The sequence below is a fragment of the Euprymna scolopes genome, chromosome 18, assembly GCF_053919585.1.
Source record: "Euprymna scolopes isolate OS-2025 chromosome 18, ASM5391958v1, whole genome shotgun sequence".
In the NCBI taxonomy this organism is placed as follows: domain Eukaryota; kingdom Metazoa; phylum Mollusca; class Cephalopoda; order Sepiida; family Sepiolidae; genus Euprymna; species Euprymna scolopes.
In genome coordinates this window covers 106,837,973-106,854,032 of record NC_136499.1, presented here as the reverse complement: position 1 = coordinate 106,854,032, position 16,060 = coordinate 106,837,973, and positions in this window count along the sequence as shown.

Genomic DNA, 16,060 nt, shown 5'->3' with positions numbered 1-16,060 from the left:
ACGATTAAGTAACGTTCTAAGAAACGATTAAGTAACATTCTAAGAAACGATTAAGGAACATTCTAAGAAACGATTAAGTAACATTCTAAGAAACGATTAAGTAACATTCTAAGAAACGATTAAGTAACATTCTAAGAAACGATTAAGTAACGTTCTAAGAAACGATTAAGTAACATTCTAACAAACGATTAAGTAACATTCTAAGAAACGATTAAGTAACATTCTAAGAAACGATTAAGTAACATTCTAAGAAACGATTAAGTAACATTCTAAGAAACGATTAAGTAACGTTCTAAGAAACGATTAAGTAACATTCTAAGAAACGATTAAGTAACGTTCTAAGAAACGATTAAGTAACATTCTAAGAAACGATTAAGTAACGTTCTAAGAAACGATTAAGTAACATTCTAAGAAACGATTAAGTAACGTTCTAAGAAACGATTAAGTAACATTCTAAGAAACGATTAAGTAACGTTCTAAGAAACGATTAAGTAACATTCTAAGAAACGATTAAGTAACATTCTAAGAAACGATTAAGTAACATTCTAAGAAACGATTAAGTAACATTCTAAGAAACGATTAAGTAACATTCTAAGAAACGATTAAGTAACATTCTAAGAAACGATTAAGTAACATTCTAAGAAACGATTAAGTAACGTTCTAAGAAACGATTAAGTAACATTCTAAGAAACGATTAAGTAACATTCTAAGAAACGATTAAGTAACATTCTAAGAAACGATTAAGTAACATTCTAAGAAACGATTAAGTAACATTCTAAGAAACGATTAAGTAACGTTCTAAGAAACGATTAAGTAACATTCTAAGAAACGATTAAGTAACGTTCTAAGAAACGATTAAGTAACATTCTAAGAAACGATTAAGTAACGTTCTAAGAAACGATTAAGTAACATTCTAAGAAACGATTAAGTAACGTTCTAAGAAACGATTAAGTAACATTCTAAGAAACGATTAAGTAACGTTCTAAGAAACGATTAAGTAACATTCTAAGAAACGATTAAGTAACGTTCTAAGAAACGATTAAGTAACATTCTAAGAAACGATTAAGTAACGTTCTAAGAAACGATTAAGTAACATTCTAAGAAACGATTAAGTAACGTTCTAAGAAACGATTAAGTAACATTCTAAGGAACGATTAAGTAACGTTCTAAGAAACGATTAAGTAACATTCTAAGAAACGATTAAGTAACATTCTAAGAAACGATTAAGTAACGTTCTAAGAAACGATTAAGTAACATTCTAAGAAACGATTAAGTAACGTTCTAAGAAACGATTAAGTAACATTCTAAGAAACGATTAAGTAACGTTCTAAGAAACGATTAAGTAACATTCTAAGAAACGATTAAGTAACGTTCTAAGAAACGATTAAGTAACATTCTAAGAAACGATTAAGTAACATTCTAAGAAACGATTAAGTAACATTCTAAGAAACGATTAAGTAACGTTCTAAGAAACGATTAAGTAACATTCTAAGAAACGATTAAGTAACATTCTAAGAAACGATTAAGTAACATTCTAAGAAACAATTAAGTAACGTTCTAAGAAACGATTAAGTAACATTCTAAGAAACGATTAAGTAACGTTCTAAGAAACGATTAAGTAACATTCTAAGAAACGATTAAGTAACGTTCTAAGAAACGATTAAGTAACATTCTAAGAAACGATTAAGTAACGTTCTAAGAAACGATTAAGTAACATTCTAAGAAACGATTAAGTAACGTTCTAAGAAACGATTAAGTAACATTCTAAGAAACGATTAAGTAACGTTCTAAGAAACGATTAAGTAACATTCTAAGAAACGATTAAGTAACATTCTAAGAAACGATTAAGTAACGTTCTAAGAAACGATTAAGTAACATTCTAAGAAACGATTAAGTAACATTCTAAGAAACGATTAAGTAACGTTCTAAGAAACGATTAAGTAACATTCTAAGAAACGATTAAGTAACGTTCTAAGAAACGATTAAGTAACATTCTAAGAAACGATTAAGTAACGTTCTAAGAAACGATTAAGTAACATTCTAAGAAACGATTAAGTAACATTCTAAGAAACGATTAAGTAACGTTCTAAGAAACGATTAAGTAACATTCTAAGAAACGATTAAGTAACATTCTAAGAAACGATTAAGTAACGTTCTAAGAAACGATTAAGTAACATTCTAAGAAACGATTAAGTAACATTCTAAGAAACGATTAAGTAACGTTCTAAGAAACGATACAAATATTAACGAACATATTTGGGAAACAGATTAAACACTGGGTGACAATATCTAAACCTGATGAAAAAAAAGAGATTCCGAGGATTACACAACGTATGCAAATTCAATAAATGGATACTGTAAAAAGTTCTGGTTAAACGAGATAACATCCGACATTTTTAAATGTCTAGTATTCATACAAGGCCTAACCCTAACGTCTGCATCAGCAAAAGAAATGAGAACTCGGTTATTAACAAAGACGGAGCAGAATCAAAATATTCATCATCATCAGGACGAGCTCCTTGTCCAGATCAATGTAACTCTTCCTCTCAAGAGTTTCCTGTATTCCATCAGCTGCCCCAGATCTTCAGGTTCACAGTTGTCATCGTATGCTATTTGCTGGATGTACCTAGATCTAGGTCGTCCTTTGCTTGCGCGTCCGAGTCGTGGAGTCCATAGCAATACATCACGCACCAAATCATGCTAGTTCCTCAGACAGTGACCGGCAAATCGTAGGCGTCTCTCCCTGATGGTAGTAGATATGGTAGATAAGTTGCCATAAAGTTGCTGCTTCGTGGGATGATTTTGCCAAGATGTATTTAATACTGTTCATAGCATATTGTTATATTCGCATATCCCTCAATATTCACATGAATAAGCCAGAAAAGCAGCAGCAGCCGCGACGGCAACAACAATGGCGACGATAAGAAAATTCCGTTCGTCGATGCAATACAAATGAACTCAATAAATACACACAACAATTTCAAAACCCATTCTCTCACATACACACATCAATAGAATAGCTCACGCATCACTTCAACAAAGAAAACCGCTAGATAAAGCTGCACAACAAAAGAGAAAACAAAAATGTAAAACACAAGCATCACAGCAAACGCAACTTAGATACCATATTAATGCAAATAAGTATTACACAAAACATTGCAACAATTCAACACCAACTAGGTTACATTCACAACTTTTTCAGCTTTAAATCAATATAACACATGCATACATACACCAAACAGACGATTCCCTACATCGCATTAAGACACAATAAACAAACACAATTAAAATAGCAAAATATAAGCTAATTATCAATTTGCCCTTTGTCTTCAACTATGTCCGCAACACCACTATAAAAACGGTAGCCGTCGCGACAAAAAGTTAGTCGCCCAGAGTCACAGCAGATCTACAGCATGGGATAATCATCGGCTCCGTCGGATTCCCTCTCCTCCCGACGTTAAACCCGCTTTCACGCACATCATCCATCAATTTCTCCACGTGGAAACACCAACAGCAAGAACTAACATTTTCACTTCTTATTTCATCACAATTTCATATTAGCGCTCGACTTTTCTCTCCTAAGAAGCACAAACATTAACCTTACGATGAAACTCTTCTTTCCTGAACTTTCTCACATCCTTACGAACTTTGAAAACTTTGTTTATTTTATTTTCTCATTAAGTTTAATTTTCTAAATAAAAGATTGAGAAATCAATCATTTAAAATTTAAATACATATTGTTTGTCTGGTTCCTTCTCGCCACCATAAGCTTATTCATAATATAACAATACGGATGTATGTGGCGTCTAGTTTTCTTTCTAAACATTATTTTCCAAAATTTAACAGAAGAATGCCAAAGAATTCTACACTTGAGAGTGTACAGTATAAAAATCGAAGAAAGTGATATAGCAAATGTTCACTTGAACAAGACACAAGGCAACAAATTACTTTATTTTCGAATTAATCCGTGTTAGGACTGCGGGAAATGACATTAAGACTGTCCATCTAAAAACAAAAATGCCATGCTTGTGGATTTAAAGTATTGTGATTAATTTTACCCCAGAAAAAAAAGTTCAGTTCTCATACGTGATAATGCGGTCACTAATCCGTGGATAAGCTCTGAAACAGAATATGATGATAATTGGTTTGTAAAAAGGAACACGACAAGTGTTTACAATATTTAATTAAAAAAAAAAAAAATGTAGGCGCCTACAGCCTCAATCACCGCCTCGATACGGGCCCGAAACTGGGAGCATGTCTTTTCCACAAACACCGGCGGAGCTCGGTGAATACTCTGCAGATGGCGGCGATCAGGTTAGATTTGATGTTATTGGAGGTCATATCGGTGATGTTCTCGACGTATGACCAAACGAAGTAGTTCAGTGGGTTCATATCGAGGAAGAAGGCGGGGAGTCAGTTAGAGAAGGGTACAAAGTCGTAGCACTCCTTCTGAAGCCAAGCCTGGGTCTCTTTGGACTTGTAGGTCGGCGCCGAATCCTGCTGCCTTGCACCATGGGATCACCACACATCCCGGTACACTTTGGTGTTGACTTTCAAGCCGGCTTGAAAGATGTGAGGTGGCATGATGTGGCCCTCACTTGAAACCACACCAAAGACCATAACCGTGGTCGGAAACTTTGTTTTCATCACTCTGGACACTATTATTCGTGGCAATCTGGTAATGCATTTTGAGGGTGCTGGCAATGGTTCTATTGTCATAACTTGGATCGGTAGAAAGCACGAGTTGTACAGCGTCACATTTCCGATCTCGCTTGTTGAACATTGTGTCACTTTCAGATATGATAGAAGGCTCCTATCACTCTTGTGATTTGTACACAACTGACCAACTAGTAGATGGTCTGCAACAAAAACAAAAAAATAACACAACCTCCCCTCCCCCGGTTTTCATCAAACGGAGATAGAATTATGTCGTCTTTTCTAGGGATCCAATTGTATCATTCCACCCTGTAGAAAGAGAGAGTCATATGCTCAGTTCATCAAGTCCAAAGTAGAACAGAGGCTTGGTTCCAATGAGTTTTGTTGAATAACACACAAGGTTATGACCAGATGCGTATCCTCAATTCCGACCATCATCACTATTCCTAAGTTGATTTAGTCAGCATCTGACAAAACTAAACTCCTTGACAAGACCTTTACATCAACTTCAATCCAATACAATCTGGGCTACCTACTTGCCGAATTTCGTCCGAAGATCGAAAATAATCTTAGTGACATCCACATATCTGTTCATGATATTGTCAAACTCATCAAGAACCTTGATGCCAGCAAACAACTGGTCCTGACGATATTCCAATCATAATATTTAAAAAAAACTGTAACGGGAAATAGCACCAATTCTTGTTAAGTTGTTTAATCGATGCCTAAAGGAGAAATGTTTCCCAACATCTTGGAAAACTTCATTAGTCTTCTCAGTATTTAAAAATACTAGAGACCGGTCTTCTGCATCTCAGTATAGACTAATTAGTCTTTTGCGTGTCATGAGAAAGTTGCTTGAATTCGTATTAAATAGAGAAACCTTCAAATACCTCCGCAAAAACAACTTACTCAATGACAAGCAATATGGTTTCTGTCATGCGAGATCTACAGCTGATGTACTGACTGTAATTTCACATAAGATCAATGAATCTATAGACGGGGGTTTCCTCTCCAGAACAATCGTTCTTGACATATCAAAGACATTTGATAGGGTTTGACATCAAGGTCCAGCTCACAAGACTTCCAGCTATGGAATATCTGAAAATGTCTTCTCAACCATCGAATCCTTTTTTGCCCCGATAGGTTCATACAAGTAGTTGTTGATGGGCAAAAGCCCGAAGCTCAAAGTATCAACGCTGGCGTGCCTCAAGGATCAATCCTGAACTAAGCTCTCTTCTTCATCCTTAGTAATGATCTCCCAAATCACGTTCTAAGTTCATTCGTTGACATATACACAGATGATACCATCTATGATCAAACAGTTTACCAGCGATTTTGTAAAATAATAGCAAGGGCACCCGGCCATAAAATACGCTTAAATATGATATTTTAATTTATGCAGATTTCGTATTTATTATTATAGTCAATTATTTCATATTATATTGTACCCAATATATAGTCATGATTTCAAAAGTAAAAAAGAAAAAAAAAATGATTTCAGTGCCATCAGCTAGAATCGAAACCAAAACAGTTTCATGATTGAAACTATGTTTACAAGTTAAGCAAAGACTAAATTTTATTTGTATTCAATATGGTTGGACTGTGGAAACGAGTGTGAATTTTTATTAAATACAAGCTGGTTTCCATGGCAACAATATTTTTGATAGACAAGATTCAAGCAAGGGCGGTCGGACAGTCCACAGAGTTTCATCTATATATATATATATATATATATATATATATATATATATATATATATATACAGAGAGAGAGAGAGAGAGAGAGAGAGAGAGAGAGAGAGAGAGAGAGAGGTGGGACACTTTAGTGTCTCGTCTTGATAGGACATACGTACACCTTCATCCCGCCAAAATTAAAGGCCTGTTAATAGGTAAAATGTTGATATTGCATAAGCAGATGGGACTATATCTATATATAATAAAAGAGGTGCAGTTTTTCACATCTGGACCAAAATACCATAGGTTTACAACAACAGAGGGCACATACCAATTTGTTATGTTCACGCTATTAGCCATTACCTTATTTAAGTATAGAAAGACATTTTAGACACATTAATTCGTAATATCAAAACATTAGATTTATCCTAGGAGGGCCATCATCATCATCATCATCATCGTGATCATAACCTACAGAGGAAGTAGTTTCCATTTTACCCCCTAATGGCCAAGTACTATCACCGTCACCCACTTACACTACGTATTTATACTCACAGGCGATTTAAATTTAGACCCCTTCTTACGCAATTGATCTATTCCCTATTACACATAGTATTTAACTTCCCTTCTTCTACACTAAAAATACTAATGTCTCCACATACTTGATCCTCACGTTGTGATTGGCTGGCACTGCCCATTTCGATATTCATGGATTATTGGAATGCTTACATTCCCTTTATTTAACGAACACTGCGGCACCCTAATGTCAGTCACTAACCATATATATATATATATATATATATATATATATATATATATATATATATATATATATATATGTTTACATTATAGCCAACTATCGTAATCCAACAGTTTTCTTTGTTTCCTTTTTTCTGTGAATATGTAGATTTACATACTTTCCGTTAAATTATACATCCCCCTTTTTTTTTCTAAATACGAACTCAGTTTATTTACATTTCCGATCCCTATCGTATCGGCAGAGAGAGAGAGAGAGAGAGAGAGAGAGAGAGAGAGAGAGAGAGAGAGACAGACAGACAGACAGACAGACAGACAGACAGACAGACAGACAGAGATGGAAATTACAACAACGTAATTTTTCTATTTGTTTTTGGATTTGTCAATTATGATATCAAAAAATATCGAATTTGAATAAATCTAAAATAAAGCGCAAAGAAGACACTTGAATTTTTTAGATGACGATTGCTAATTTGTATTATTTGGATTATTTGGACTACTGTTCTCATCTTGACTGTTATTTTCGCAATATTTCAGCCGATGTAACATCTGACCTTCTTCAGGTGTATATTGTCGAACTCCGGAATCTGTAAAGAATTTCGTGCGGATTCTCGAGTTCAATAGGAAGATTATCGAGTTCGACAAGATGCACCTGAAAGAAAGTCGTATTTTACCTCGACTGAAACATTGTTAGAATAACACTCAAGATGAGAATAGAAGCTTAAATAATCAAAATAATAGAAATATAGACGTGTATGGAAGGCTGTTAGTAATGTAAAATACCGAAACATTGAAATGACGTGAAATAATAGAAGTCACAGTTTGGTTGGATGTTCTGATGACTTGTCAGGCCGAGAGCAGGTTCGAAATGTCCCCTCAAGTAAGAGCAATGGATAAACGCTCGTAGAACCAAGTAAACCTATGAGGAAGTCTCGTGTGGCAGAACCAATCACTCCAGTCATTTCCAGGAAATCGATATATTTTGATCGCATGCGTCCTTCTGTCAACACTGCGATATGTTCAGTGTATGCCTCCGAATCCATTATTAATGATGGCGCAAGTCGTATCCTACATCAATGGTTTGTTGTTTAAGATGGGAATTTTCAGGCCACCGGTCCTTTTGCGATGTTTATCCTCCCCCCTTGTCATTCTCTAATAGGGGCACCCCAAGTAATCAGCAATGAACTAAATCCTTCTCAAATGGTAAACCTCCTAGAACTGCACAGGACTATACTCCAGACAACTTAAAAGCCACCTCAACAATGAACAAGACTCTTGTCACTTTGGAATCGAGAGCGTCTGCCATCTTCTCTCGAGAGACCATTCATGGGTCGAGGGGAAGTCGAGGGGAAGTTTGGACTAGTTGGACGACATTGTTGAGAGCGCTCTAGATAATTTTTTTTTTTTTTAAATCGGCGTCGTTTCCCAACTCTTTATTAAAAAATCTATTAACTAAAACATGTCTCTTTTGGAACAGCCAATAGAAAACATTTTACATCTCATGAAAAAGGTGTGCTCTTTTTTTATATTTTATAGTTAATTATCATTAATTTTATTAGTCTGTCTATCTGTTCTACTTTTTCTCGGAAAATAATGGGCCGATCTTGCTAAAATTTTGTATAGACACTTGTTATGATAAGGGGCAATAAATTAAGTGTTATAGTATCCATTCGATGCACGGTTAGGGGATTAATAGCAATTAGTGTTTAAGTTCCATATTTTTTTGTGAAACTACTGGGCCGAGTTGCCTGAAATTTTGCATGAACTTTTGTTATGATACGGTGCAGATTATGGTATACGTTCAATGCACAGTTAGAGATCAATAGAAATTAGGGTGCTTGTACACTGTTAGAACGAAATTTTGTAGTCGATAAATGGATTTTCAGATAAAAAGCAATGGTTCCTACTGATTTTTTTTTGTTAATTCTAATAAATTACAATGTTAGCTTCCAAATTACGAAGTCGAAATTGCCTGAATATTACTGAATTATTAAAAAAAAAACTTTAATTGTGTTAGCAGATAAAAAATTGCCGCCATCTTGTTTTAATAAAATAAATCTAAACGGAAAATTACCTCCCTTTTGAACTCTTCAGTGTCTTACATAAGCAAATACGATCGTTTTCTTGAAATTCTATTTTCTTTAATAAATAAGTTTCTACCTTACCGATGTTCTTAATTTTTGGATATAATCATTAGGGCTATGACAACAGCATATTCTTTTCATTGTTTTGACTCTCAAGTATATATCCGACACAGACACAATTAATCAACCGAGGATCACATCACTCCATAAAAACATATAAGATACCAATTGATATATACCTGAGAATCAAAACAAGGAAAAGAATATGCTGTTGTCATAGCCCTAATAATCATCTTAAAATACGAGGAATACGTAGATACCATTGTTTTCATGTGAAATTCAGTATTTCCGAAATTTCGTTCTGATAGTGTAGAAGCGCCGAAATTAGTATTTAATGCAAAAATGATCATCGATTTAACCATATTTAGCCATTAATTTGGCATTCTAAATCAACAAGGTATAGCAAAAAATCCTAGTCTATATAATAATACGCTAAAACAATTTCATGTTCATGTATATGTTAGCACCTTTCATACTTTCTTTAAAGACTAGTCTGGGTGCCAGGCGTTGCCCGGCTGTTTGGAGGTGTGTGTTGAGCTAAAAAAAAAAAAAAAAATAGTGGTAGTAGGCAGGCAGGCTCAAACCCGTACCCGAAGGAGGAAAAGAACGTGAAAAAAAATTTAAAAAATAAATAAAAATAAAAAAGGGACGTCTTTGCTTTCCGCCCATCGCCAAACCGGAAGTGATGTAGGTTTAAATTAAAGCTAGTCAATTGAAAAGAGGAGATGACTTTCGAAAATATCGGCGAAAAAAGCAACTCCTCCCTGTAGAAAAGTGCCCAAATAAGGGTGAACGAATGAATGTTTTTAGCCAATTTTTCGATATTTGTCGTCTGAAGGATAGAGCTTCAAAACGATACTGATCTCATGAAAATTCGTCACCTCTGTCGAAAGTTTTAGACATACATACATACATACATGATGATTGCAACGTCTTGTCAGACGAGTGCCACTTCCTCAGGCATTTAAAATCCATGAGCCCAAATACCTGAGGGAGTATCTATACAAAGATGATCCGACCATGACCCGACCATGAGGCAGGTAGTACTGGGTTACATGGTACCAGTAGCATATGACATGACCTGACATACATACATACATACATACATACATGCATGCATACACACATACACACATACATACATACATACATACACACATACATACATTTAAACAGACATACATACATACACACACATACATACATACACACATATATACATACATACATTTAAACAGACATACATACACACATACATACATACATGCATACATACATACACACATACATACACACATACAGACACACATACATACATACACACATACATACATACACACATACATACATACACACATACATACATACACACCTTCACACATACATACATACACACATACATACACACACATAGATGCATACATACATACACACACATACATACACACACATACATACCATACATACATACATACATTTAAACAGACAGGTGAGATTCATATTATAGATGGCGTCATCTGATCTAGTACAATACAGAAAGGGTGATTATTTAAATTTCGTCTGGCATGAAACTCAAAATAAAGCACCCTTTTTTGTTCTGTCCAATGGCAGTACTAATATCGTGGGGTGTTCGTACACGCCGAGTGTCCATAGAATGAAATTATGTCACAAACTTCTGTAAGGAATTTGTAGTTAAACCCTTAACCTGTAACTACCTTAACTAGAATACTTAGACAACTCTGAATAAAGGTAGTATAATAATATTGTTGTCGTTGATAGAATGGTAATTTTCTTAAGCACAGTAGCCATATAACGGATACGACTGTGGAATTTCCACGGCTCTGGCTAGTATTAATTAAAAATTAAATTAATGAACTTTTTTATACTTTTAATTAATTAATTATGCATTTAAAAATAAGATGAAATACACATCCTTCTCAGACTTTGTTATACAAATTCTCATGGGCATAATTTTAAAGTTTAGACCTTGTTGTCTTCACGATTTAAGGTTTTGCCTACTTAATTGTTTTCAAGGTTTTACTATTTTTCATTGGTATATACGGTATGTAAGCCGTTTCTTCCAACTTACGCACATTCATACACCACACATCCTTCTCAGGCTTTGTTGTACACATTCTCATAGACACAATTACAAAGTAAACCCAATCGGGTCTGTGGATAATAAATATTTTTGCAGACTTTATTGTTTTCGATTTGTAATTTTTTTAATGGTAAATGCGGTACTATTTTTCATGTTTATTTTCATACTACATTGTTTTCGAGTTATTACTTTGTATTCATTAGCAAAGTTTGTGTTTGAACACATGTAGAAAGCGGGTTCGACGCTGCTAAGCGTCGACCGTCAGACTAAAAATTATTTTCTCTTTGAAAAAAAAAAAAAAAAAAAAAAAAAGTAGCTGGCCAAAACATTTATTGTCCAAAGTTTCCTAAATTCCATGCTTTAACTCCAACCACAACCCAAACCCTAATCTTACCCGTGAAGTTATTTTAATTTCTTTTCCTTTATCAATATAAACGTGCGCATTTGTTGCGCGTTTAAAGAGAAAGAAAGTTTCTTTATTACATCGCGTGGTACTTTTTTTTACGGGTTAGCAAATTTAATAATGGCTTTGTTTACTTACTTCCATCTGTGTTAAATCTCCGGGGAGGGGCACTGTACGTACGCGCGTGTGAGTCACGAGCCTATGTGCGTCTGTGTGCGCAAGGCACGCGTATAATATGTGTGTGTGTGTGTGTGTGTTTATTTTTTTAGTTTTCGTAGATACACGTCTGCGCATTGGAACGCGCGTATGCGCGTACTTGTGACGGCCTAGGAAAGAAAGAGAAAGTTAGAATGAGAGAAAGAGAGAGAGAGAGAGAGAGAGAGAGAGAGAGAGAGAGAGAGAGAGAAAGAGAGAAGGGGAGGGAGTGGCAGAGAGGACATACGTTCATATTTGTTTTAAATACTCTTCTAGTTACAACCACTATCAACAATTTTCACCACTCTTTATCTGTGCCTAAATCTAAACGCCAATTCCATAAACAAAGATTTTTCCTAGAACTGCTCACCCGCGAAACTCTGTGCCGCGGATCTGTTTTCCATCTAGCTACAACATGGTTGTTTTCAAGTCCCCATTAAATAATCAAATTCCACCCAATTTTCACCATTACTGATCATTACGCTTGTTGTCTCACTGACCACCAGGAACCTCCATTTCTTTGTGTAACAGCGCCAACTTTTTACGCAAAAATCGGCGACGTCATCACTTTATGTGTAAATTTAATTGTGGGTAAATTTAACGCATGATCAAAAGCGCAAAAAATGAATAAAGGAAGTAACGTCTTGTTGCTCTTGTTTTGTTTTGATATTTCCTGGACAGGGTTCAAAAGAGTCGCCAACCTGATAGCTCCTGAACTGTCATCTAAGCTTCAGCCTCTGTCCCATCGACGAAATGTTGCATCCATCTACCTGTTCTACAAGTATTTTAATGGTGAATGCTCTGACGAACTACAAGCACTTGTACCCCCTCGACGTAAATACTCCTCCAACAAACTCGACAATCAGGCAAGTCCCACCCCTACACAGTAGAGATCTCTAGATGTAAGAAAGACTTCTACTCTAATAGTTTCTTCCCCAGAACTGCTAGACTCTGGAACTCCCTTCCGGGTTCATATTTTCCCAAACTTACTGACATGCAGAAGTTCAAGTGTAACGTGAATAAACATCTTGCTGCTCGACTCCCTACATAATATCCCTGCAACTACCGTCCCCGATAGTAGCCCCCTATATCAAAATGGCACTCTGCCTTGTTTGGGGATGAAAATGAAAAAAATTATTTAAAAATATCTATTTATTTATTTTCTCCTCTGGCCAAATATTTTTTCTTATACAATAAATATGTGTAGTCAAACGGCTAACGTATTAATAATTTTTACGTTATAGCTAATATATAAACCATTTATCTGCTATGTATTTCCATATTTTGCCATTAAAAATCGAAGACTCTAGAGTCAAATAATTTCAATTTTTACAATGATATATTATTTTTAATCGGCCGTATTCCATATTTTGGAGACGGCAATAATCATTTTTTATATTATACTAGCATTTCAGTCTGGCGTTGCCCATGTATTTGGAGGTGTATGTTAAGCAAAAAAAAAAAAAGTGGTCAATTTTTTTAAATTTGACCCTTATTATGACCCTTAAAATTTATTGTTTGGGGCTCCAATCAAGTTATTAAGTTAGATCCATGTCCAAGGAATTTATATCTAAAATTTCAAGTATTTAGACCCAAAATTGTCGGAGGAGTTTGGTAGAGTTCTCCAAGCTCAAATCGTTGAACTTTGAACCCTTAACAGCCAAATTTCTGGTCGAAAACCAATCACAAAGATTTTCCCAAATCTCAGTACCCTGTATATCAAATTTCGAATCTGTAGACTGCAAATTAACAGAGTTATTGCGAAGGGAAATGTACACAGACACACAGACATGTTCACTTTTATAGATATATAGATAGATTAAAATATATATTTTTTTTAAATTGCTTTAAATTCTATGATATGTTTAACACTAATCGAATTTAAATCATTTTCAGTTTATTCAAGTGGTGGCCTGTCTGGTACAGACATTGACGGCTATGACTTTCCATCTGTCTCTCTCCTTCGATGCATTCATGAATTCATTGTTGCTCATCATTTTGATGTTGCCCAAGTGTTCAGACTGTCAACGTATGTTTCTCGATGTCGTCCTCTGCTACGTCTACCCACGATCTTTCCTGTTATTCTTTGCTGGTTGTCGGAGAGTAGTTAGACGACGATCAGGTGCCACCTGTTTATCATGGTAATCCTTACCAAGCGAGGGGTTCTGATTCAGAACCCTACCCACGCTGTTTTTTGAATAAAGAATTTGATGTAATGCCATAGCTTTCTTTGTAGTTGTACAGATATTAGGTTGCAGTTTCTTTCTGTCCGAGCAGTTGTGCCCCTACTGACTCGATTGCCCTGACTCAGGATACCCAGAGGTATCTTCTGCCCAGCACAGCGAAATACGAAACTATGAACAGAATTATTTCTGTTTGCTTCCGTATTGCATCAGTCACCTGCTTTCCATGACCCCACGTTACCCTCATCTGGGGGGGGGGGGCTAAGTGGGTTCTCGACTATGCCCAAGGTTCTCCCATAGACCAGCGGAGGATTGGGGCCATCTTACTTTTCCTTAGTGCTGTCCCGTTACCCATCAAATCATTTAAATCTTTAAAAAAAAATATTATTTTTGAGAAAGTGTTTTTTCTTTGCAATTCAACTACGTTATTGAGGGGGGGGGGTATTTATTTTGCAAAACATACAAATATTGAATTTATTTCTATTTTCTATTTACAAATTCAAGCTAAGTAAAAAAAAGGAATATGTTTATGCAAAAAAAGAAAAAAAAGAAAAAAAAGAAAAATAACAATTTTCAAAAGTTGTTTAACACTTTTTTTTTTACATGGAGATCAGAGCCACTCGGGGATAAAGGTTATTGTGTGTACAGTAATCAATGGGATAGTATCGTAGTAATTGTTAGTATTGGGGATTTGATAAGGTGTCATTACTTAAGGGGCGGTTCATCAGGAATTTGTTTGTGTTGGGCTTGAAGACATCCAAGTTGAATTCGGGTGTGGGGGGGGGACAGGCAAGCGGCAGAGAGTTCCACAGCCGCGCAGTTCTAAGAAAGAAGCTTTGTTCATGGAATCTACGTTTTGATTTAGGCACGGATAAAGAGTGGGGAAAGTTATTGACAGTGGTTTCAGCAATCGGATGTTTTTCGTGAAAGATTGGCGTGGGGTGACCAGAGAATGGAGCTCAGACGAGCTCTTGCCATGGAAATAATGATAAAACAGAGACAGGCTCGCAACGTCTCTTCAGTGGGAGAGAGGTTGCAGGCAAGAGAAAAGGGCATCCCCCACCAAGCCACGAAGTCTATTTTGTACTCTGTCAAGGCAGTTCAGATTTATTAAATGTTGAAATTTTGCTTATATCTAATATATTTTGTTTGAATTTCGTAAAATTAAATATAGAGAGGGACAAACACGTAACCAAAAATATTTCTTCTTTTATATATTTTACGAAAACTGCATTTTAAATACAAATCAATTCAAAAGTGAATAAGCCTAGAAAATTTAATGAAAATCCGACCATTAGTTGATTTTTGCTAGAATTTATAGGTTTAGAGTGTGGGTTGGTGTTCACCGATTCATAATCGGGATCTATCAATTTTTAAGACCGAGGTTGCGGGTGCAGGAATCTGTAGAAGTCGAAAGTAGTAGAGTATCTACGGGACCATTAAAGGTAAATTTAACTTAACTTCTGATTTGCAAAAGGCTTCCACCGAATCACATCTTCACACATATAAAATAAAAAAAATGCGAATAATTGCGGAAAAGCAACGACATTTGACAAAAAACTTGGGATCACTCTATCGAATTGAAATAACAACATTAGATTTATTAAAACCGGTCATGTCTTCGCCTTCAAAATGGCATATACATAAGAACGTTGTATTAAAGCTTCGATAAAGTAAACACCATTTTAGTCTACCATTTGTATATTAATACTGTAGGGCCATTAAAGTACTACGTACGTACGTACGTACGTACGTACGTGTATCACGATTTCCAGATTAAAAATTATGCGATCGGGATATCATATTTATTAAAAATGATGATAGAAACTGATAAATTACTAAGAACATTAAATTGCTAGTATATAAATACGCTAATTTAATGTTCGTAGTATATTATCTCCTTCTATTTTCCTTTTTAATAAATAGGATCTCCCGATCACCGAAAACGC